The 23,866-nt window shown below is 48.5% G+C and overlaps 1 pseudogene; it reads left to right on the plus strand.

Annotated features, from left to right (window-relative positions):
* The window catches only part of LOC144675667 (CD209 antigen-like protein 2), a 53,449-nt pseudogene extending 30,190 nt beyond the window's left edge, over positions 1-23,259 (plus strand).
* Positions 23,260-23,866: the final 607 nt, after the last annotated feature.

The raw sequence follows: 23,866 nt of genomic DNA on the forward strand, positions 1-23,866 counted from the left end.
CTTTGGTATCTGCTCAACAGTTGTTTACTATTGCGACTTGTGAACAGGTTACAGAGTAGGCACATTACACCTAGGCATGTTTCCAATCCCTCTCTCTCTTTCAAGAGTCTAACTCATGACTGATTGAGGTTGTTGATATATCATCATCTATGTCATATATGAGCATATCACACCTGTTAACCATTTAAGCTCCAGAGCAGACTACATGGGCACAATCTCTAAAAATATTACTTTGGGGTTGTTCCAGAGGACTGGAGAATTGCGTTACCACCTTGCTCAACACAGGGTGAAAAGATAAACCCAGCAACTACAAGCCAGTTAGTTTAAGCTTGACGGTGAGGAAGCTTCTGGAAACAATAATCCAGGAGAAAATTAAATTGTCACAAGGACAAATGCAGGTGAATTAAGGAAAACCAGCACGGATGTGTTCTGGGAAAATACTGTTTAATGAACTTGCTGGAGTTTTATTGATGAGGGAAGAGAGAGGGTCGATGAGGGTACCACTGTAGATGTAGTGTACATGGACTTCCAGAAGGCATTCGATACAGTGCCACACAACAGGCTTGTGAGCAAAGTTATAGCTCACGGGATGAAAGGGATAGCAACAACGTGAATAGAGAGGGAGAAACTGTCCCACTGGGGGAAGGAGCGAGGAAGAGAGGGACACAGATTTCAGTTAATCGGTAAAAGAAGCAATTGTGTTTTCCAGCTCGTTGTGGGCACTTTCTGGGTAAATGTCAGGACACCGAACACACCTAAGGGATTGGTCACAGCAAAAGTGCATAGGTTGGTGTATGAAGGAATTGAGAAGTTAGGAGCAGTATTACAAAGTTGGAGATCTTGTACACATGTCTGAGTTGGTAGGTTCCTCAGAATGAACTATTCCAGACAGGAAAGGGAAAGGCAAACTGTACTTCTGTCTCTCACCAACTGTGCGTATGCAGAAGGTGTTTTGAATTCTTTGTGAAGTATGTTGTGGTGTGTTTTCCCAAACCCTCAGTGTGTCTGATCCGCTTTACTAATCACTCACAGCAAACTCAGATTATGATCCACTCGGGCTCGTTTATTTACATTTAAAACCCGGGGCGGGAATGTTCACAATGTCACACTCTCACTTGCACTCACACAACTCACACACCACATGTACACAACACATACACTCACACACAGACACACACAACATATACACAGGCATTCACACAAACACCCACACACACACTCACACGTGGACACATACAGACACTCACACACTTACACAAGCAAACACTCACACACACAAACACACAGACACACAGACATACACACACAAACATATACATACAAAAATACATACACATACAAACACACAAAAAAAAGCACCCACATACACTCTCTCTCACACACACACACACACACACAGATGCACACATACACAGACACACATACGCATACACACACACACACTCTCACACCGATACAGTAATGGAAGATAGACAAAGGAAAATTTTACAACTATGGATAGTAACAGTACAAGAACCACGGAGATGAAAATGAGTTCACATGATTTCCAGAGTCTGAGAAGAAAAAGTCCAAAGGGTATTTCCGATGTGACCGGGTTCAGTCCCGAGTACAGTGAGAGCTTACTGCACGCAAATTGAATGCCTCTTTTCTGACATGACAACTATGAAAACATTCTAAGGAGTTGCTTCATTGGCTGCAAAAGTACATTGGGGATCTCCTGAATTAGTGAAAGGTGCTAGTGAAATGCAGCGCTTCTCTCCTGTAACATTTCGTCGGATTCCAGCCTGCATTTATAATGGGGTTTTCCAATGTCAACCGTCACACTGTCATTCCCGCCATAGCCCTGTACAAATCCCCAACTAATCCCACTGTCCCGCTCTTTCCCCAAAGCCCTGTATCAATCCCCAAACTAATCCCATTGCCCCGCGCTCTCCCCATAGCCCTGTATCAATCCCAAACTAATCCCCCTGTCCTGCTCTCTCTCTCCATGCGACGCTGGGACTCACCTCACTGGGGTCCCATCCACCCGTTTCCAGTTTCCTTCACTCTCTCGATCTGTTAGTCCGATCCGGTAATCCCCATGAGTGTTCTCGACAGATTTCTTTATGAAATTCTGCAGCGGATACAATGATGGGGTGTGAGCAGTTAGTTTTACGTCCTTAATTCACACTGACACAGACAGACACACACACACACGGACACACTCACTCACTCTCACACACACACACAACTGATACACAAAATGCCCCAAACTCAGGAAATTCTCCCTCATTCCCTCTGATTAAATATCAGGAAGATTGAAGCCGTTGTTTTCCGTCTCTGTTCCAAACTCCATTCCCAAGTTACCGACTCCATCCTGGGAACTCTTTGAGTCTGAACCAGACAGTTCACAACCCTGGGGTTGTGTTTAATCTGGAGATGCGATTCCCACCCCATATCCGCATCATCACCAAGACGGCCTCTTCCCAACTCCGTAACATCGCCGAGAACCACCCCGGTCTCAGCTCATCGACTGTGGAAACCATCGTTCATGTAGTGTAGAGGGAGCTTTACTCTGTACCTAACCCCGTGCTGTATTTGTCCTGGGAGTGTTTGATGGGGACAGTGTAGAGGGAGCTTTACTCTGTATCTAACCCCGTGCTGTACCTGTCCTGGGAGTGTTTGATGGGGACTGTGTAGAGGGAGCTTTGCTCTGTATCTAAACCCGTGCTGTACCTGTCCTGGGAGTGTTTGATGGGGACAGTATAGAGGGAGATTTACTCTGTATCTAACCCCGTGCTGTACTTGTCCTGGGAGTATTTGATGGGGACAGTGTAGAGGGAGCATTACTCTGTATCTAACCCTGTGCTGTACCTGTCCTAGGAGTGTTTGATGGAGACAGTGTAGAGGGAGCTTTATTCTGTATCTAACCCCGTGCTGTCCCTGTCCTGGGAGTGTTTGATGGGGACGGTGTAGAGGGAGCTTTACTCTGTATCTAACCCTGTGCTGTCCCTGTCCTGGGAGTGTTTGATGGGGACAGTGTAGAGGGAGCTTTACTCTGTATCTAACCCCGTGCTGCATCTGTCCTGGGAGTGTTTGATGGGGACGGTGTAGAGGGAAATTTACTCTGTATCTAACCCCATGCTGTACCTGTCCTGGGAGTGTTTGATGGGGACGGTGTAGGGGGAGCTTTATTCTGTATCTAACCCCGTGCTGTCCCTGTCCTGGGAGTGTTTGATGGGGACGGTGTAGGGGGAGCTTTACTCTGTATCTAACCCCGTGCTGTCCCTGTCCTGGGAGTGTTTGATGGGGACGGTGTAGAGGGAGCTTTACTCTGTATCTAACCATGTGCTGTCCCTGTCCTGGGAGTGTTTGATGGGGACAGTGTAGAGGGAGCTTTACTCTGTATCTAACCCCGTGCTGTACCTGTCCTGGAAGTGTTTGATGGGGACGGTGTAGAGGGAGCTTTACTCTGTATCTAACCCCGTGCTGTATCTGTCCTGGGAGTGTTTGATGTGGACGGTGTAGAGGGAGCTTTACTCTGTATCTAACTCTCATCCATTGTATAGTTTCTCTTCCCTTTTCCAGACGATCTGGAGATCTTGTACGTGGAGCTGAATCTTCTTCCTGCCTCAGGGACAACTAAGGTCCGTACAACAGGTCAGTTACAGATATCGTATGTCAGTCGTAAGATACTGATTTGTGCCCAACCTGCTGCACTTTAGTTGTTTCTCAGGTGTGTTGTACATGAGGCATTAGGTAGACCTTGATTCTTTTAGTTTCATCTTAAGTTACACCTGAGTCAATATCGTACCTGATCCAACTCCTCTCTGTTTGTTACACCTTAGTTATGTATCTGTTAGACCTTAATTATGGATCTGCTAATCTCTGTTTGAAAATCGAATACCCTCTTCCTAACACAACTGAGCGACACGTCTCTTCCCTGTCATTTACATCTGAGTTACGTTTCCATTGCATCGTAGTTACGTCACAGTTAAGCATGAGTCCTGTCCCTGTTGTACTGTAGTGTGTCACGTGCTGCTTAGTTCCGTGTGTGTTACATCTCAATTGCAGTTAGCTTGCACCACAATCGCACGTCCGTTGCATTTTAGCTGCATTTCTGTTGGACCTCAGCCACGTGACGATCGCACCGTATCTATGTGCCTGTTGTTCCTCGGTTTCCATGCCTGCTCGTTTTGTGTTGCACTTGTTGGAGGAGTAAGTTACATGTCATCTGCCTGGAGCTGGTGAAGGAAGCATTTGAGATGCACCTGGCTATGTTCTAGTTAATCTTGGCGTTCTCCAGAGCTGATTGACATGTCGGTGTGTGTGTTGTTGCCCTGTCGTTGTCCTCTGCTTCCCACCTACGTCACACGTACTGACCAAACTGTTCTCACGTTCATCATCCCTTCTCACTCCCTCTTTCCGTCTCTCTCCGACACTTGTAGGTGAACGGGAACCAAGTTACGCCCAAGTCAACTTCACTCCACGGAGTCCACAGCAGAACCAAGGTGACCCTGGATAAAGGTCAGGTATCCTGGGAGTGTGGGGTCAGAGGTCACAATGGTTCAGGGTAGTCGAGGGGAGGGACGTGGTGAAGTGATTCACCTCCCTATCCCTGCAACCTCCTCCAGCCCCTACAACCCTCCCTAACTCTGTAACCTCCTCCAGCCCCTACACCCCTCCCTAACTCTGCAACCTCCTCCAGCCCCTACAACCCTCCCTAACTCTGTAACCTCCTCCAGCCCCTACAACCCTCCCTATCTCTGTAACCTCCTCCAGTGCCTACACCCCTCCCTATCTGTGTAACCTCCTCCAGCCCCTACACTCCTCCCTATCTCTGTAACCTCCTCCAGAGCCGACAACCCTCCCTATCTCTGTAACCGCCTCCAGCCCCTACAACACTCTCTATCTCTGTAACCTCCTCCAGCCCCTACAACACTCCCTATCTCTGTAACCTCCTCCAGTGCCTACACCCCTCCCTATCTCTGTAACCTCCTCCAGTGCCTACACCCCTCCCTATCTCTGTAACCTCCTTCAGCCCCCTACACCTCTCCCTATCTTTGTAACCACCTCCAGCCCCTACAACACTCCCTATCTCTGTAACCTCCTCCAGTGCCTACACCCCTTCCTATCTCTGTAATCTCCTCCAGACCCGACACTCCTCCCTATCTCTGTAACCTCCTCCAGCTCCTACAACCCTCCCTATCTCTGTAACCACCTCCAGCCTCTACACCCCTCCCAATCTCTGTAACCTCCTCCAGCCCCTACACCCCTCCCTATCTCTGTAACCTCCTGCAGCCCCTATAATGCTCCCTATCCCTGTAACCGCCTCCAGCCCCTACAACACTCGCTCTCTGCCTCGGTCCCGCTCTCTGCCTCGGTCCCGCTCTCTGCCTCGGTCCCGCTCTCTGTCTGTCTCTCCATTTTTCTGTCCCTCTCTCCACTCCTTTAAGACGCTCCTTATACCAATCTCTGTGACTGACCTTTTGGTTACCTGTCCCTAATATCTCCCTGTGTGACTCGGTGTTCGATTCTCTTTGACAACTGTCCTGTACCATGCGCTGGGATGTGAAACGAGGGATATAAATGAGTAACGTGGTTGTTGATAAAAACAAAAAACTGCGGATGCTGGAAATCCAAAACAACAACATAAATACCTGAAAAAACTCAGCAGGTCTTGCAGCATCGGCGGAGAAGAGCAAAGTTGACGTTTCGAGTCGTCATGACCCTTCATCAGAACTTAGTAGAAATAGGATAGGGGTGAAATATAAGCTGGTTTAAGGGTCGGTGGAGGGGGGCGTGGGGAAGAAGGGGGGGTGGGGAGGGGGTTGTTGGGACAAGCAAGCAGTGAAAGGAGGAGATAACCAAAAGATGTCACAGACAAAAGGAAAATGTGGTGCAAAATGTGGTTGTTGTTTCTCTCGATAAGGGAGGTAGATACGTCACCATTGTCTGTTCCATGCAGTTACACAGGCTGCTCAACATGGGTCAATCTTCACTTCTCAATTCCAGATAAAACTGGACTGGAAACACCTGGAGGAAGAAGCTCAAAAAAATCTAGACGTCTCATCGTGGTCGGCCTCATTGTCTTAATCTGCAACTTCACAATTATTACAGGTCTCACAGTCCACGGTACGGGGAGGAACATCTCACTGTAACACCACGATACATCCCACACCCCTCACTGTAACACTCTGATACATCCCACACCCCTCACTGTAACACTCTGATATATCCCACACCCCTCACTGTAACACTCTGATATATCCCACACCCCTCACTGTAACACCCTGATACATCCCACACCCCTCACTGTAACACTCTGATATATCCCACACCCCTCACTGTAACACTCTGATATATCCCACACCCCTCACTGTAACACTCTGATATATCCCACACACCCCTCACTGTAACACCCTGATACATCCCACACCCCTCACTGTAACACTCTGATATATCCCACAACCCTCACTGTAACACTCTGATACATCCCACACCCCTCAATGTAACACTCTGATATAACCCACACCCCTCACTGTAACACCCTGATATATCCCACACCCCTCACTGAAACACTGATACATCCCACACCCCTCACTGTAACACTCGGATATATCCCACACCCCTCACTGTAAAACTCCGATATATCTCAAACCCCTCACTGTAACACTCCAATATATCCCACACCCCTCACTGTAACACTCCGATTTTTCCCACACCCCTCACTGTAACACTCTGATATATCCCACACCCCTCACTCTAACATTCTGATATATACCACACCCCTCACTGTAACACTCTGATAGATCCCACACCCCTCACTGTAACACTCAGATATATCCCACACCACTCACTGTAACACTCTGAAACATCCCACACCCCTCAATGTAACACTCTGATATAACCAACACCCCTCACTGTAACACCCTGATACATCACACACCCCTCACTGAAACACTGATACATCCCACACCCCTCACTGTAACACTCAGATATATCCCACACCCCTCACTGTAACACTCCGATGTATCCCAAACCCCTCACTGTAACACTCCGATATATCCCACACCCCTCACTGTAACACTCCGATTTTTCCCACACCCCTCACTGTAACACTCTGATACATCCCACACCCCTCACTCTAACACTCTGATATATCCCACACCCCTCACTGTAACACTCTGATATATCCCACACCCTTCACTGTAACACTCCGAAATACCCCACACCCCTCACTGAAACACTCTGATATATCCCACACCCCTCACTGTAACAGTCTGATATACCCCACACCCCTCACTGAAACACTCTGATATATCTCACACCCCTCACTGTAACACTCTGATATATCTCACACCCCTCACTGTAACACTCTGATATATCCCACACCCCTCACTGTAACACCCTGATATATCTCACACCCCTCACTGTAACACTCTGATATATCCCAAACCCCTCACTGTAACACCCTGATATATCCCACACCCCTCACTGTAACACTCTGATATATCCCACACCTCTCACTGTAACACCCTGAAACATCCCACACCCCTCACTGTACCACCCTGATATATCCCACACCCCTCACTGTAACACTCTGATATATCCCACACCTCTCACTGTAACACTCCGATATAACCCACACCCCTCACTGTAACACTGTTATATCCCACACCCCTCACTGTAACACTCCGATAAAACCCACACCCCTCACTGTAACACTGTAACACCCTGATATATCCCTCACTGTAACACTCTGATATACCCCACGCTCCTCACTGTTGCACTCTGATATACCCCACACCCCTCGCTGTAGCACTCTGATATACCCCACACCCCTCACTGTAGCACTCTGATATACCGCACACCCCTCACTGTAACACTCTGATATATCCCACACCCCTCACTGTAACACTCTGATATATGCCACACCCCTCGCTGTAGCACTCTGATATATCCCACACTATCTCTCACCCTGACTCTGTCTCTCAGTTCTACAGATGAACAAGGAGTGCGGTGATGCTGACCGCCTGAACCGGACCTTGGCTGTTGCCCCATGGAACGTTACAGAGCTGAATGGAACGTTCCAGAAATTGTCCGAGACAGCGCGATTGCTCTGCCCAATGCTCCGAATCTGTTCAGGTGAGTGGGAGCTGCCGGCCGTACTCCTGCCCCCTCCCGCAACATCCCACGCTCTGCCCCATTGGGACCACCCCCACCCCTTCTCTCCCCTGCCCCCCACCCGCTGTCTCCCCACCCCCACCCCCACCCCCAACCCCACCCCCACCCCCTGTCTCCACACCCCCACCCCCTGTCTCCCCACCCCCACACCCTGTCTCCCCACCCCCACGCCCACCCCCTGTCTCCCCACCCCCGCCCTCCCCATCCTTCAGTCAAGGCCTTAATCTCCAAGTGGTGGAAGTCCGCACTATCCTGGCCTCTGCCTCCTGGAGTTTGGGACAGGCGAGGGGATGAATCGATCGGGGGGGTGGGGTCTGTCCGACAGATTGAAGGGATTGGATAAGGTGCAGGCGGGCCATCCAAGCTCGAAGCCTGAGTCCTACAGGTGAAACCACGGCGACCGGACCCGAGGCGTTGAAAGCAATAAAGAGATTCGATTGGGTCGATGGAGAGAAACTATTTCCTCTGGTCCGGTGGGTTGTCGGGGGAGCCGGGGAGGGGGAGTCGAGAACAACGGGGAAGGTGGTTAAAATTCGAGCCAGGACGTTCAGGGGGGACATCAGGAAACACCACTTTACACAAAGGGGAGCGGAAATCAGGAACTCTACCCCCGCCTCCGAAATAAACTGTGGGGGCTGGAGGTCAAAGGGAATCGTCAAAACTGAGATTGAGGGATCGTTGTTGGGGATGGTGGGACACGGAACCGAGGGAGTTAAGGTACAGAGCAGATCCAAAAGAATGGTGTAAAATGCTCGAGAGGGGCTGAATGGCCTCCTCCTGTTCCTGTGTAACAGGGTCGAGAAGGGCTGAATGGCCTCCTCCTGTACCTGTGTTCCAGGCTCGAGAGGGGCTGAATGGCCTCCTCCTGTTCCTGTGTAACAGGCTCGAGAGGGGCTGAATGGCCTCCTCCTGTTCCTGTGTAACAGGCTCGAGAGGGGCTGAATGGCCTCCTCCTGTTCCTTATGCCCCGATATATTTCTCTGAATTAAGTCTGTATAATTTTGCAGAGTCTCTCTGTACGAGCGGCTGGAAAGTTCATAATCATCATTGCTATAGATTCTCAACGAAGAGCAAGGAGTGGAACTCGGCAAAAGTACATTGTGAATCCCTAAGTTCACACCTCATCGTCATAAATACAGAACAGGAACAGGTGAGAATGACAGACGCATCTGTCAGAATGAGATAGAGAGAGAATATCCCTCTGCACCGTCCCCATCAAACACCCCCAGGACAGGTACAGCACGGGGTTAGATACAGAGTAAAGCTCCCTCTACACCGTCCCCATCAAACACTCCCAGGACAGGTACAGCACAGGGTTAGATACAGAGTAAAGCTCCCTCTACACCGTCCCCATCAAACACTCCCAGGACAGGTACAGCACGGGGTTAGATACAGAGTAAAGCTCCCTCTACACCGTCCCCATCAAACACTCCCAGGACAGGTACAGCACGGTGTTAGATACAGAGTAAAGCTCCCTCTACACAGTCCCCAGCAAACACTCCCTGGACAGGTACAGCACAGGGTTAGATACAGAGTAAAGCTCCCTCTACACCGTCCCCATCAAACACTCCCAGGACAGGTACAGCACGGGGTTAGATACAGAGTAAAGCTCCCTCCACACTGTCCCCATCAAACACTCCCAGGACAGGTATAGCACGGGGTTAGATAAAGAGTAATGCTCCCTCTACACTACATGAACGAGGGTTTCAGCAGTCGATGAGCTGAGACCGGGGTGGTTCTGGGTGATGTTACGGAGTTGGGAAGAGGCCGTCATGGTGACGATGTGGATATGAGGTGGGAATCCCATCTCCAGATTAAACACAACCCCAGGGTTGTGAACAGTCTGGTTCAGACTCAGGGAGTTCCCAGGATGGAGTCGGTAACTCAGGAATGGAGTTTGGAACAGAGACGGAAAACAACAGCTTCAGTCTTCCCGATATTTAATCAGAGGGAATGAGGGAGAATTTCCTGAGGAAGGGTTTGGTGTATTTTGGTTATCAGTTGTGTGTGCGCGTTTGTGTGAGTTAAGGCAGTCATACTAACTGATCACATTCCATCATTGTATCTGCTGCAGAATTTCATAAAGAAATCTATCGAGAACAATCCTGGGGATCACTGGATCGGACTAACAGATCGAGAGAGTGAAGGAAATTGGACATGGGTGGATGGGAGCCCAGTGAGGTGAGTCCCAGCGTCGCATGGAGAGAGAGAGCGGGACAGGGGGATTAGTTTGGGATTGATACAGGGCTATGGGGAGAGAGCGGGACAGTGGGATTAGTTTGGGATTGATACAGGGCTATGGGGAGAGAGCAGGGCAGTGGGATTAGTTTGGGATTGATACAGGGCTATGGGGAGAGAGCGGGACGGTGGGATTAGTTTGGGATTGATACATGGCTATGGGGAGAGAGCGAGACAGTGGGATTAGTTTTGGATTGATACAGGGCAATGGGGAGAGAGCGGGAAAGTGGGATTAGTTTGGGATTTGTACAGGGCTGCTGGCAACTTGTTGAGTCTGTACAGGAATGTGTTGGATTTTTATCGGTATTTTTTATTTCCTCATTTCCCAGTTTTACCCGATGGGAGCAGGGTCAAGCGAATAATCTATTATTATGAAGACTGCGCTATTTTCAGAACCAGTGACTGGAATGATGTCCGTTGCACCCGTTACTTCCCTTTCATCTGTGAGAAAAGGGCACTGCCCTGCGTCGAGGCAGCTGATATTGAGAAATATTGTTCCTGAAGAGAGACTGGGACACAGAACGAGAGTGTCAGGATTGTCCAAAGATCCCCAGCCCCTCCTCCCTTCCCCACAGTCCCTGACTGCCCGAGGCCACGTCCGTAAGGTGAAAGTTCATCTGTTCCCCTTCTCCCCCAGGAGGAGCCTCCCGCAGCGCCACCAGTGGTGGGAGGGGGGAATGACAGCGTGAAGGTTGACATTGGAAAACCCCATTATAAGTCCAGACAGTAATCCGGTGAAATGTTACAGGCCGGAAGTCCTGCATTTCTCTAGCACCTTTCACGAACTCAGGAGATCCCCAATGTGCTTTTGCAGCCAATGAACTTTGCAGCCAAAAACTTTGTTTTCATAGTTGTCATGTCCAAAACGAGGCACTGAAATTGCGTGCAGTAAGCTCCCACTGGACTCAGGATTGAACTCGTTCACATCGGAAATAACCTTTGGACTTTTTCTTCTCCGACTTTGGAAATCATGTGAACTAATTTTCATCTCCGTGGTTCTTGTACTGTTACTATCCATAGTTGTAAAAGTTTCCTTTTTCTGTCCTCCATTACTCTGTGTTTGAGTGTGTGTGTGTGTGTGTGTATGTGTGTGTGTGCATGCACGCACGGGGGGTGGGGGTGTGTGTATGTGCATCTGTGTGTGTGTATGTCTGTGCATGTACATCTGTGTTTCTTTGTCTCTGTGTGTGCGCATTTGTGCTTTTGGGCATGTGTGTGTGCAAGTGTGTGTGCATGTGTTTGTGTGTGTGCATGTGTTTGTGTGTGTGAATGTGTGTGTGTGTGAATGTGTGTGTGTGTATGCGTGTGAGTTTGTGAGTGTTTGTGTGTGTGAGAGAGAGCTTTAGAGTGTGTGTGTGGCCCAGAGTGTGACATTATGAACACTCCTTCCCCGGGTTTTAAATGTAAATAAACTAACCCGAGTTGATCACAATGTGAGTTTGCTGTGAGTGATTAGTAAAGTGGATCAGACACACTGAGGGTTTGGGAAAACACACCACAACACACTTCACAAAGAATTCAAAACACCTTCTGCGTACGAACAGTTGGTGAGAGACAGAAGTACAGTGTGCCTGTCCCTCGCCTGTCCAGAACAGTTCGTTCTGAGGAACCTACCAACTCAGACACATGTACAAGATCTCCAACTTTGTAATACTGCTCCTAAATTCTCAATTCCTTCATACACCAGCCTACGTACTTTTGCTGTAACCATTCCTCTCCCGACGCTCTGTTATGATGCAGCAGATGATGTGTGCCAGGCGGATCAAATCTACGAGGGAATCCTGATCATGTGGTCACAACTGTTTTGCAATTTATATTTTAATTCGAGATGCCTGCCCTGAATTCAGTAATAATAAGTCCACCAAGACTCTAGAGATTTTTTTACTAACCTAAATTAAACATTCATTAACAAAAGAAATGATTGTAAGCACATACACGGGTCGACAAATTACTACTGTAATAACTCCAAAAAGCCCCTAATTAATCGAGCTTCCAGCTACACCCCCATTAAGGCAACAGGAAAAATCAATTAGACTTTCAAACAGATCCAGGCAAATCATGACAATACGCTGGACAGTAGAATCCAAAGTGTGTTTTTCCCAGCTTCAGTTTCTGTAGACAGCAGCTTAATGCTGGAGGCTTTCACACTTCTGGGAGATCTTGCAATGCCTTTCCCTCTGACACACAGCTTCTTCTCCTTTTCCACGTTTATCCCTTTTAATGTAAATCCCATTGTTCCCAAAAGTCTTTGGATCTTTACCTTTCTCATAATATAAATCTCTTTATGGTGCTAATACTATCAGTAACCATTGGGAAAAATAAACACACTGCTTGGCCTCGCTTCTCTGGCAAAGGCGTGCACATCTCTTTGAAATTCAAACTACTCTTATTTATCTAAAAATGCAAATTCTCCTCACCGCACATTCTAAAACTTCAGCCATGTTTACTTATTGAGCATTTCAAACTGAGCTTCTTTTCATGAATCTCAGCCTCCAGACCAGCTGTCTCCAAGCCGATTAAACACAGAGAAACTGTCCAAACCCCACTATTCACCTACTTTTACAATAAATCACAATAACATTCTGAAAATGATTATATTGCCATAACAGCTCTTTGCCGGTGTCTCCGAGTTTTTATTTATTGGTTCATGGGTTGTGGACACCCCTGGTTTGGCGCATTTATGCCCATCCCTAATCGCACTTGCTCAGAGGGCATTTAAGGGTCTACCCCATTGCTCTGGGTTTGATGGGGGTGGTCTGCATCTCGAAACTTACAAATTACAAAAATGGGTTGTAACAGTTGTTTCAAGTTTCCGTCTGGGATTTGAATTTGAAGCCCTCGGCCTTTACCCTTGGCTGTGACATAATAAGGTTACATTCAGATCGGACATGGTCTTACTGAATGGTGGGGCAGGTACAACGGGCTGAATGGCCTCCTGCTGCTCCTGGTTCCTATGTTCACATGTTCGTATGGACATACCTACACTCACTGCCTGGTCAGTGAAGGCAAGGCCTGACCTCAATGCTCACCGGGAGGACCAATGGGAAGAAAAACCTTCCACTTTGGAATAAAATGACAAGTGATATTTGCTGCCAGGTTATTGGTTAGTGTTTCCAGGAGGGTTCAGAGGATCATTCAGTCTGTGTGTGTGTCAGTGTCTGTGTGTGTGAGTGTGTGTCTGTGTGTGTGTCAGTGTCTGAGTGTGTGTCAGTGTCTGAGTGTGTGTGTCTGAGTGTGTGTCAGTGTGAGTGTCAGTGTGTGTGTGTGAGTGTCTGTGTGTGTGTCAGTGTGAGTGTGTATCAGTGTGTGTGTGTGTGTCAGTGTGTGTGTGAATGTGTGGGTGTGTGAGTGTGTGTCAGTGTCTGTGTGTGTGAGTGTCTGAGTGTGTGTCAGTTTGTGCGTGTGTCAGTGTGTGCGTGTGAGTGTTTGTGTGTCTGAGTGTGTGAGTGTGAGTGTGTGTCAGTGTCTGAGTGTGTGTGTGTGTGCGTGTGTGTGTGTCAGTGTCTGAGTGTGTCTGTGTGTGTGTCAGTGTCTGTGTGTGTGAGTGTGTGTCAGTGTGTGTTGGTGTGTGCGCGTGTGAGTGTGTGTCAGTGTCTGTGTGTGTGTGTGTGTGAGTGTATGAGTGTGAGTGTGTGTCAGTGTGTGTGGGTGTGTGTGAGTGTGTGTCAGTGTCTGTGTGTATGAGTGTGAGTGTGTGGGTGTGTGTGTATGTGTGGGTGTGTGCGCATGTGAGTGTGTGTCAGTGTCTGTGTGTGTTGGTGTGTGAGTGTATAGACCTTTTCCAGTTACAACAAGCAGTCTAGAGGCTTGTGAAATGATTTTGAATTCTGCTGATGTTCCCTGAAGCCATGTTGGCTCTTCCTGTGCTTGGCAAAAATGTAAAGCCTTCGGCAGCTGCTGTACATGGTTAACTGAACCACTTTGTCACACAGGTCTAAGGGGAAGTGGCATTACAAAAATGAAGAAAATAGAAACAGTTTTGAGGAAGTTTACGCCCTGACATCGAGTCTGAGGAAAGATCGAGACACATCTGAGAGAGAGAGAGAATCAGACAGGACAGGAACGGAGGAGAGAGACCCCCTCAGACACAAACCATGGAGCAGGACACCGACTACATGAATATAAGACACATCAAAAACAACACGACAGCCCCCAGTGAACGTAGGTTAAACTGTTCAATGGAGAGAGAGAGAGAATTAAAAAGAGGGACAGCGAGATAGAGAGAGACAGAGAGAGGTGGAGATGGAGAAACAGAAAGAGAAAAAGAGCAAGAATGAGAGAGAGGTCAACAAGAATGAGAGAGAGATTGAAAGAGAGAGTGAGAGAGACACATGCATAGAGAGAGAGAGGGAAAAACAGAAAGAGAGAATAAGAGAGACAGAGAGTCAGAAAGTGAGATAGAGTGTTTGGTAAAGATAGTACATGGGAAGCTTTACTCTGTATCTAACCCCGTGCTGTACCTGTCCTGGGAGTGTTTGATGGGGACGGTGTAGAGGGAGCTTTACTCTGTATCTAACCCCGTGCTGTACCTGTCCTGGGAGTGTTTGTTGGGAACGGTGCAGAGGGAGCTTTACGCTGTATCTAACCCCGTGCTGTACCTGTCCTGGGGGTGTTTGATGGGGACAGTGTAGAGGGAGCTTTACTCTGTATCTAACCCCGTGCTGTACCTGTCCTGGGAGTGTTTGATGGGGACAGTGCAGAGGGAGCTTTACGCTGTATCTAACCCCGTGCTGTACCTGTCCTGGGAGTGTTTGATGGGGACAGTGTAGAGGGAGCTTTACGCTGTAGCTAACCCCGTGCTGTACCTGTCCTGGGGGTGTTTGATGGGGACAGTGTAGAGGGAGCTTTACTCTGTATCTAACCCCGTGCTGTACCTGTCCTGGGAGTGTTTGATGGGGACAGTGTAGAGGGAGCTTTACGCTGTATCTAACCCCGTGCTGTACCTGTCCTGGGGGTGTTTGATGGGGACAGTGTAGAGGGAGATTTACTCTGTATCTAACCCCGTGCTGTACCTGTCCTGGGAGTGTTTGATGGGGACGGTGTAGAGGGAGCTTTACTCTGTATCTAACCCCGTGCTGTACCTGTCCTGGGAGTGTTTGATGGGGACGGTGTAGAGGGAGCTTTACTCTGTATCTAACCCCGTGCTGTACCTGTCCTGGGTGTGTTTGGTGGGGACAGTGTAGAGGGAGCTTTACTCTGTATCTAACCCCATGCTGTACCTATGCTGGGAGTGTTTGATGGGGACGGTGTAGAGGGAGCTTTACTCTGCATCTAACCCCGTGCTGTACCTGTCCTGGGAGTGTTTGATGGGGCAGTGTAGAGGGAGCTTTACATTGTATCTAACCCCAGGCTGTACCTGTCCTGGGAGTGGTTGATGGGGTTGGTGTAGAGGGAGCTTTACTCTATATCTAACCCTAGGCTGTACCTGTCCTGGGAGTGTTTGATGGGGACAGTGTAGAGGGAGCTTTACTCTGTATCTATGTTTATCCCCAGAAGCCTTGAGCTGCCTGGGCCCTGTGATGCAGAGAACTCTCGCTAAACCTCTCCTCCTATATATCTGACTCTCACTCTCTGTCTCTCGCCATTTCTCTCCCTCTTTATCCGGCTCTCTCTCTCTCTGTCTGTCTCTCTCTCTCTCTACCCTCCTTAAGACGCTCCTTGTACCGATCTCTATGTCTGTGCTTTTGGTTTCCTGTCCCTAATATCTCCCTGTGTGACTCGGTGTTCGATTCTCTTTGATAAGCCTCCTGTACCGTGCGCTGGGATGTGAAACGAGGGATATAAACGAGTAACGTGGTTGTTGTTTCTCTCAATAAGGGAGGTAGATACGTCACCATTGTCTGTTCCGTGCAGTTACACAGGCTGCTCAACGTGGGTCAATCTTTACTTCTCTATTCCAGGTAAAACTGGGCAGGAAACAGCTGGAGGAAGAAGATCAATAACTTCAACAAATCTTGGCATCGCCTGCCTCACTGTCTTAATCATCAGTTTGGCTATTGCAATAGGGCTGGGAGTCCAAGGTAGGAAGCTGAACCTCACATTGAAACTGTTACAGAGAGTGAACGGAGGCAATACTGAACTCCTTTATTTTCTCACCCTCTGTCCGTAAGCAGGGGTGTTTTCATGTTGGAAATAGGCTGTGGTGTGTTTACCCAAACCCTCAGTTTGTGAGGTCAGATTTTAAGGGAGAAGCAGCAACATCTCTCTAGGTTTAAATCAGCAGCGTAGTTTATTCATACATTCAAACCCGGGGGGGTCATCACAACTTCATACACACACATAAGCACATAACAGGAGCATAGGAAAAAGCTTTTTTACAGCTTTCAATAACTTAATCGAAGTTGTTTGGTTGAAGAAGGGCCACTTTTCAAATAAAGCAAAAGCAAAAGTTTACGATCCCTTTCAAACATGACACAGCCAATGATATATCCTACACCCCTCACTGTAACACTCTGATATATCCCACACCCCTCACTGTAACACTCTGATATATCCCGCATACCTCACTGTAAATCTCTGATATATCCCACATCCCACAATGTCACACTCTGCTATATCCCACACCCCTCACTGTAACACATTAATATATACCACACGCCCCACTGTAACACACTGATATATCCCACACTCCTCGCTGTAACATTTCGAAATATCCCACACCCCTGACTGTAACACTCTGATATATCCCACACTCCTCACAGCAACACTGTGATATACCCCACACCCCTCACGGTAACACTGTGATGTACCCCACACCCCTCACTGTAACACTCTGATATATCCCACACCCCTCACTGTAACACTCTGATATATCCCACACCCCTCACTGTAACACTCTGATATATCCCGCATACCTCACTGTAAATCTCTGATATATCCCACACCCCACATTGTAACACTCTGATATATCCCACACCCCTCACTGTAATACTCTGATATATCCCACACCCCTCACTGAAACACTCTGATATATCCCACACCCCTCACTGTAACACTGATGTTTCCCACACCCTCACTGTAACACTCTGATAGATCCCACACCCCTCACTGTAACACTCTGATATAACCCACACCCCTCACTGTAACACTCTGATATATCCCACACCCCTCACTGTAACACTCTGATATATTCCACACCCCTCACTGTAACACTCTGATATATCCCGCATACCTCACTGTAAATCTCTGATATATCCCACATCCCACAATGTCACACTCTGATATATCCCACACCCCTCACTGTAACACATTAATATATACCACCCGCCCCACTGTAACACACTGATATATCCCACACCCCTCGCTGTAACATTTTGAAATAACCCACACCCCTCACTGTAACACTCTGATATATCCCTCAACCCTCACTGTAACACACTGATATATCCCGCATACCTCACTGTTACACTCTGATATATCCCGCATACCTCACTGTAAATCTCTGATATATCCCACATCCCACAATGTCACACTCTGATATATCCCACACCCCTCACTGTAACACATTAATATATACCACCCGCCCCACTGTAACACACTGATATATCCCACACCCCTCGCTGTAACATTTTGAAATATCCCACACCCCTGACTGTAACACTCTGATATATCCCACACACCTCACTATTACATGCAGATATAACCCCCACCCCTCTCTGTAACACACTGATATATCCCACACTCCTCACTGCAACACTCTGATATATCCCATATCCCTCACTGTAAGTCTCTGATATATCCCACACCCCTCGCTGCAACACTCTGATATATCCCACACCCCTCACGGCAACACTGTGATATACCCCACATCCCTCACGGTAACACTGTGATGTACCCCACACCCCTCACTGTAACACTCTGATATATCCCACACCCCTGACTGTAACACTCTGATATATCCCACACCCCTCACGGTTACAGTCTGGTATATAACCCACACCTCACTGTAACACCCTGATATATCCCACACCCCTCGCTGCAACACTCTGATATACCTCACACGCCCACTGTAGCTTTGTGGTATATCACAGATCACTCACTTTAACATTGCAATATATCCCACCCGCCTCTCAGTAACATTGTGATATATCCCATACCCAAGACTTTACCTCTGTGATATATCACACACTCCTCACTGTAACACTCTGATATGTCCCATTCCCCTCACTGCAACACTCTGGTATATCCCACACCCCTCACAGTTACAGTCTGGTATATAACCCACACCTCACTGTAACACCCTGATATATCCCACACCCCTCGCTGCAACACTCTGATATACCTCACACACCCACTGTAGCTTTGTGGTATATCACAGATCACTCACTTTAACATTGCAATATATCCCACCCGCCTGTCTGTAACATTGTGATATATCCCATACCCATGACTTTACCTCTGTGAGAAATCACACACTCCTCATTGTAACATTCAGATATATCGCAGACACCTCACTGTAACACCCTGATATATCCCACAACCCTCACTGTAACACCCTGATATATCCCACACCCCTCACAGTTGCAGTCTGGTATATAACCCACAACACACTGTAACACCCTGATGTATCCCACACTCCTCACGGTAACACCCTGATGTATCCCACACCCCTCACGGTAACACCCTGATGTATCCCACACCCCTCACGGTAACAACCTGATGTACCCGACACCCCTCACGGTAACACCCTGATGTACCCCACACCCCTCACGGTAACACCCTGATGTACCCCACACCCCTCACGGTAACACCCTGATGTACCCCACACCCCTCACGGTAACACCCTGATGTACCCCACACCCCTCACGGTAACACCCTGATGTACCCCACACCCCTCACGGTAACACCCTGATGTACCCCACACCCCTCACGGTAACACCCTGATGTACCCCACACCCCTCACGGTAACACCCTGATGTACCCCACACCCCTCACGGTAACACCCTGATGTACCCCACACCCCTCACGGTAACACCCTGATGTACCCCACACCCCTCACGGTAACACCCTGATGTACCCCACACCCCTCACGGTAACACCCTGATGTACCCCACACCCCTCACGGTAACACCCTGATGTACCCCACACCCCTCACGGTAACACCCTGATGTACCCCACACCCCTCACGGTAACACCCTGATGTACCCCACACCCCTCACGGTAACACCCTGATGTACCCCACACCCCTCACGGTAACAGCCTGATGTACCCCACACCCCTCACTGTAACACCCTGATGTACCCCACACCCCTCACGGTAACACCCTGATGTATCCCACACCCGTCACTGTAACACTCCGATGTATCCCACACCCCTCACTGTAACACTCCGATGTATCCCACACCCCTCACTGTAACACTCCGATGTATCCCACACCCCTCACTGTAACACTCCGATGTATCCCACACCCCTCACTGTAACACTCCGATATATCCCACACCCCTCACTGTAACACTCCGATATATCCCACACCCCTCACTGTAACACTCCGATATATCCCACACCCCTCACTGTAACACTCCGATATATCCCACACCCCTCACTGTAACACTCTGATATATCCCACACCCCTCACTGTAACAGTCCGATATATCCCACACCCCTCACTGTAACACTCTGATATATCCCATACCCCTCACTGTAACACTCTGATATATCGCACACCCCTCACTGTAACACTCTGATGTATCCCACACCCCTCACTGTAACACTCTGATATATCCCACACCCCTCACTGTAACACTCTGATATATCCCACACCCCTCACTGTAACACTCTGATATATCCCACACCCCTCACTGTAACACTCTGATATATCCCACACCCATCACTGTAACACACTGATATATCCCACACCCCTCACTGTAACACTCTGATATATCCCACACCCATCACTGTAACACACTGATATGTCCCACACCCATCACTGTAACACACTGATATATCCCACACCCCTCACTGTAACACTCTGATATATCGCACACCCCTCACTGTAACACTCTGATATATCCCGCACCCCTTACTGTAACACTCTGATATATCCCACACCCCTCACTGTAACACCCTGATATATCCCACACCCCTCACTGTAACACTCTGATATAACCCACACCCCTCACTGTAACACTCTGATATATCCCACACCCCTCACTGTAACACTCTGATATATCCCACACCCCTCACTGTTACACTCTGATATATCCCACACCCCTCACTGTAACACCCTGATATATCTCACATCCACATCACTCACTCCAGCTCTGTTGTGACATAGACAGGTGTAGGAGTGGTCAGGTAGGGGATTGACAACGTTTGACACAGAGAAGTGTGAAGTGATTGATTTTGGCTGGAAGAATATGTAGAGTCAGGTTCAATCGAGGCATTCAAGGGCGCATTGGATATTTATTTGAACAGATATAATGTGCAGGGGTACAGGGGGGAAAAGGCAGGGCGATGGCACTGGGTCCTAACGCTCATTCGGAGAGCCAGTGCGGACAAATGGCCTCCTTCTGTGCGGTTCAGACCCTGTGGTCCTTTAATCCTGTGAGTTCTGTGACCCTGTGATTCTCTCAGTCCTACAGATGGACAAGAACATGACGGGGCTCAACGGAAAGATCCAGAACATGTCCGAGACCCTTGAAAAGATGCTCCGGAACCTCAGATCCCTCTGCACCGTTCTCCGAAACTGCTCGGGTGAGTTGGCGCTGAATGGGCCTCCACCTGCTCCCATGTAACAGGCTCGAGAGGTGCTGAATGGCCTCATCCTGTTCCTGTGTAACAAGCTTGAGAGGGGCTGAATGGCCTCCTCCTGTTCCTGTGTAACAGGCTCGAGAGGTGCTGAATAGCCTCATCCTTTTCCTGTGTAATAGGCTCGAGAGGCGCTGAATGGGCCTCCTCCTGTTCCTGTGTAACAAGCTCGAGAGGGGCTGAATGGCCTCCTCCTGTTCCTAATGTCCTGATGTATTTCTCTGAACTAAGTCTTCATAAATTTGCAGAGTCTCTCTGTCCTAGCGGCTGGAAAGTTCATAATCATCATTGCTATAGATTGTCAACGAAGAGCAAGGAATGGGACTCGGCAAAACTACAATGTGAATCCCGAACTTCACACCTCATCATCATAAATACAGAACAGGAACAGGTGAGAATGACAGACGCATCTGTCAGAATGAGATAGAGAGAGAATATCCCTCTGCACCGTCCCCATCAAACACTCCCAGGACAGGTACAGCACAGGGTTAGATACAGAGTAAAGCTCCCTATACACCGTCCCCATCAAACACTCCCAGGACAGGTACAGCACAGGGTTAGATACAGAGTAAAGCTCCCTCTACACCGTCCCCATCAAACACTCCCAGGACAGGTACAGTGCGGGGTTAGACACAGAGTAAAGCTCCCTATACACTGTCCCCATCAAACACTCCCAGGACAGGTACAGCACGGGGTTAGATACAGACTAATGCTCCCTCTACACTGTCCCCATCAAACAATCCCAGGACAGGTACAGCACGGGGTTAGATGCAGAGTAAAACTCCATCTACACCATCTCCATCAAACACTCCCAGGACAGGTACAGCCTGGGGTTACAGATTATAGCTCCCTCTACACTGTCCACATCAAACACTCCCAGGACAAGAATAGAACAGGGTTAGATACAGATTGAAGCTCCCTCTACACTGTCCCCATCAAACACTCCCAGGACAGGTACAGCACGGGGTTAGATACAGAGTAAAGCTCCCTCTACACTGTCCCCATCAAACACTCCCAGGACAGGTACAGCACGGGGTTAGATACAGAGTAAAGCTCTCTCTACACTACATGGACGAGGGTTTCAGCAGTCGATGAGCTGAGCCCGGGGTGGTTCTGGGCGATGTTACGGAGTTGGGAAGAGGCCGTCTTGGTGACAATGAGGATATGAGGTGGGAATCCCATCTCCAGGTTAAACACGACCCCGGTTTGTGAACAGTCTGGTTCAGACTCAGAGAGTTCCCAGGATGGAGTCGGTAACTCGGGAATGGAGTTTGGAACAGAGACGGAAAACAACAGCTTCAGTCTTCCCGATATTTAATCAGAGGGAATGAGGGAGAATTTCCTTAGAAAGGATTTGGTGTATTTTGGGTATCAGTAGTGTGTGTGAGTGAGTCAGTGTATCCCTGTGTGTGTGTGTGTGTGTGTGTGTCTGTGTCACTGTGAATTAAGGCCGTAAAACCAACTGCTCACACCCCATCATTGTATCCACTGCAGAATTTCAGAGAGAAATCTATCGAGAACAATCCTCGGGATTACTGGATCGGACTAACAGGTCGAGAGAGTGAAGGAAACTGGAAATGGGTGGATGGGACCCCAGTGAGGTGAGTCCCAGCGTCGCATGGAGAGAGCGGGACAGTGGGATTAGATTGGGATTGATACAGGGATATGGGGTGAGAGCGGGACAGTGGGATTAGTTTGGGGATTGATACAGGGCTATGGGGATAGAGTGGGGCAGTGGGATTAGTTTGGGATTTGTACAGGGCTATGGGGAGAGAGCGGGACAGTGGGATTAGTTTGGGATTTGTACAGGGCTATGGGGAGAGAGCGGGACAGTGGGATTAGTTTGGGATTTGTACCAGGCTGTAGGAATCTTGTTGATTCTGTGCAGAATGTGGTGGATTTTTATCGGTATTTTATATTTCCCCAATTCCCAGTTTTACTCGATGGGAGCAGGGTGAACCGAATAATGGGAGTGGTAATGAAAACTGTGCCATCATCAGAATAAACGGCTGGAATGATGTCAGTTGTACCGATTGCCTCCCTTTCATCTGTGAGAAAAGGGCACTGTCCTGCATCGAGGCAGCTGATATTGAGAAATATTGTTCCTGAAGAGAGACTGGGACACAGAACGAGAGTGTCAGGATTGTCCAAAGATCCCCAGCCCCTCCTCCCTTCCCCACAATCCCCGACTGCCCGAGGCCACGTCCGTAAGGTGAAAGTTCATCTGTTCCCCTTCTCCCCCAGGAGAAGCCTCCTGCAGCGCCACCAGTGGTAGGAGGGGTGGAATGACAGTGTGACGGTTGACATTGGAAAACCCCATTATAAATCCAGGCAGGAATCCGACAAAATGTTACAGGACAGAAGCCCTGCATTTCTCTAGCACCTTTCACTAACTCAGGAGATCCCCAATGTACTTTTGCAGCCAATGAAGTAACTCCTTACAATGTTTTCATTGTTGTTAAGTCAGAAACGAGACATTCAATTTGCGTGCAGTAACCTCTCACTGGACTTGGGACTAAACTCCGTCACATCGGAAATAGCCTTTGGACTTTTTCTTCTCATACTCTGGAAATCATGTGAACTCATTTTCATCTCCGTGGTTCTTGTACTGTTACTATCCATAGTTGTAAAAATTTCCTTTGTCTATCCTCCATTTCTGTGTGTGTGTGTGTGTGTGTATGCGTATGTGTGTCTGTGTATGTGTGCGCCTGTGTGT

Source organism: Cetorhinus maximus, unplaced genomic scaffold (assembly GCF_964194155.1).
Source record: "Cetorhinus maximus unplaced genomic scaffold, sCetMax3.hap1.1 HAP1_SCAFFOLD_1088, whole genome shotgun sequence".
NCBI classification, from domain to species: domain Eukaryota; kingdom Metazoa; phylum Chordata; class Chondrichthyes; order Lamniformes; family Cetorhinidae; genus Cetorhinus; species Cetorhinus maximus.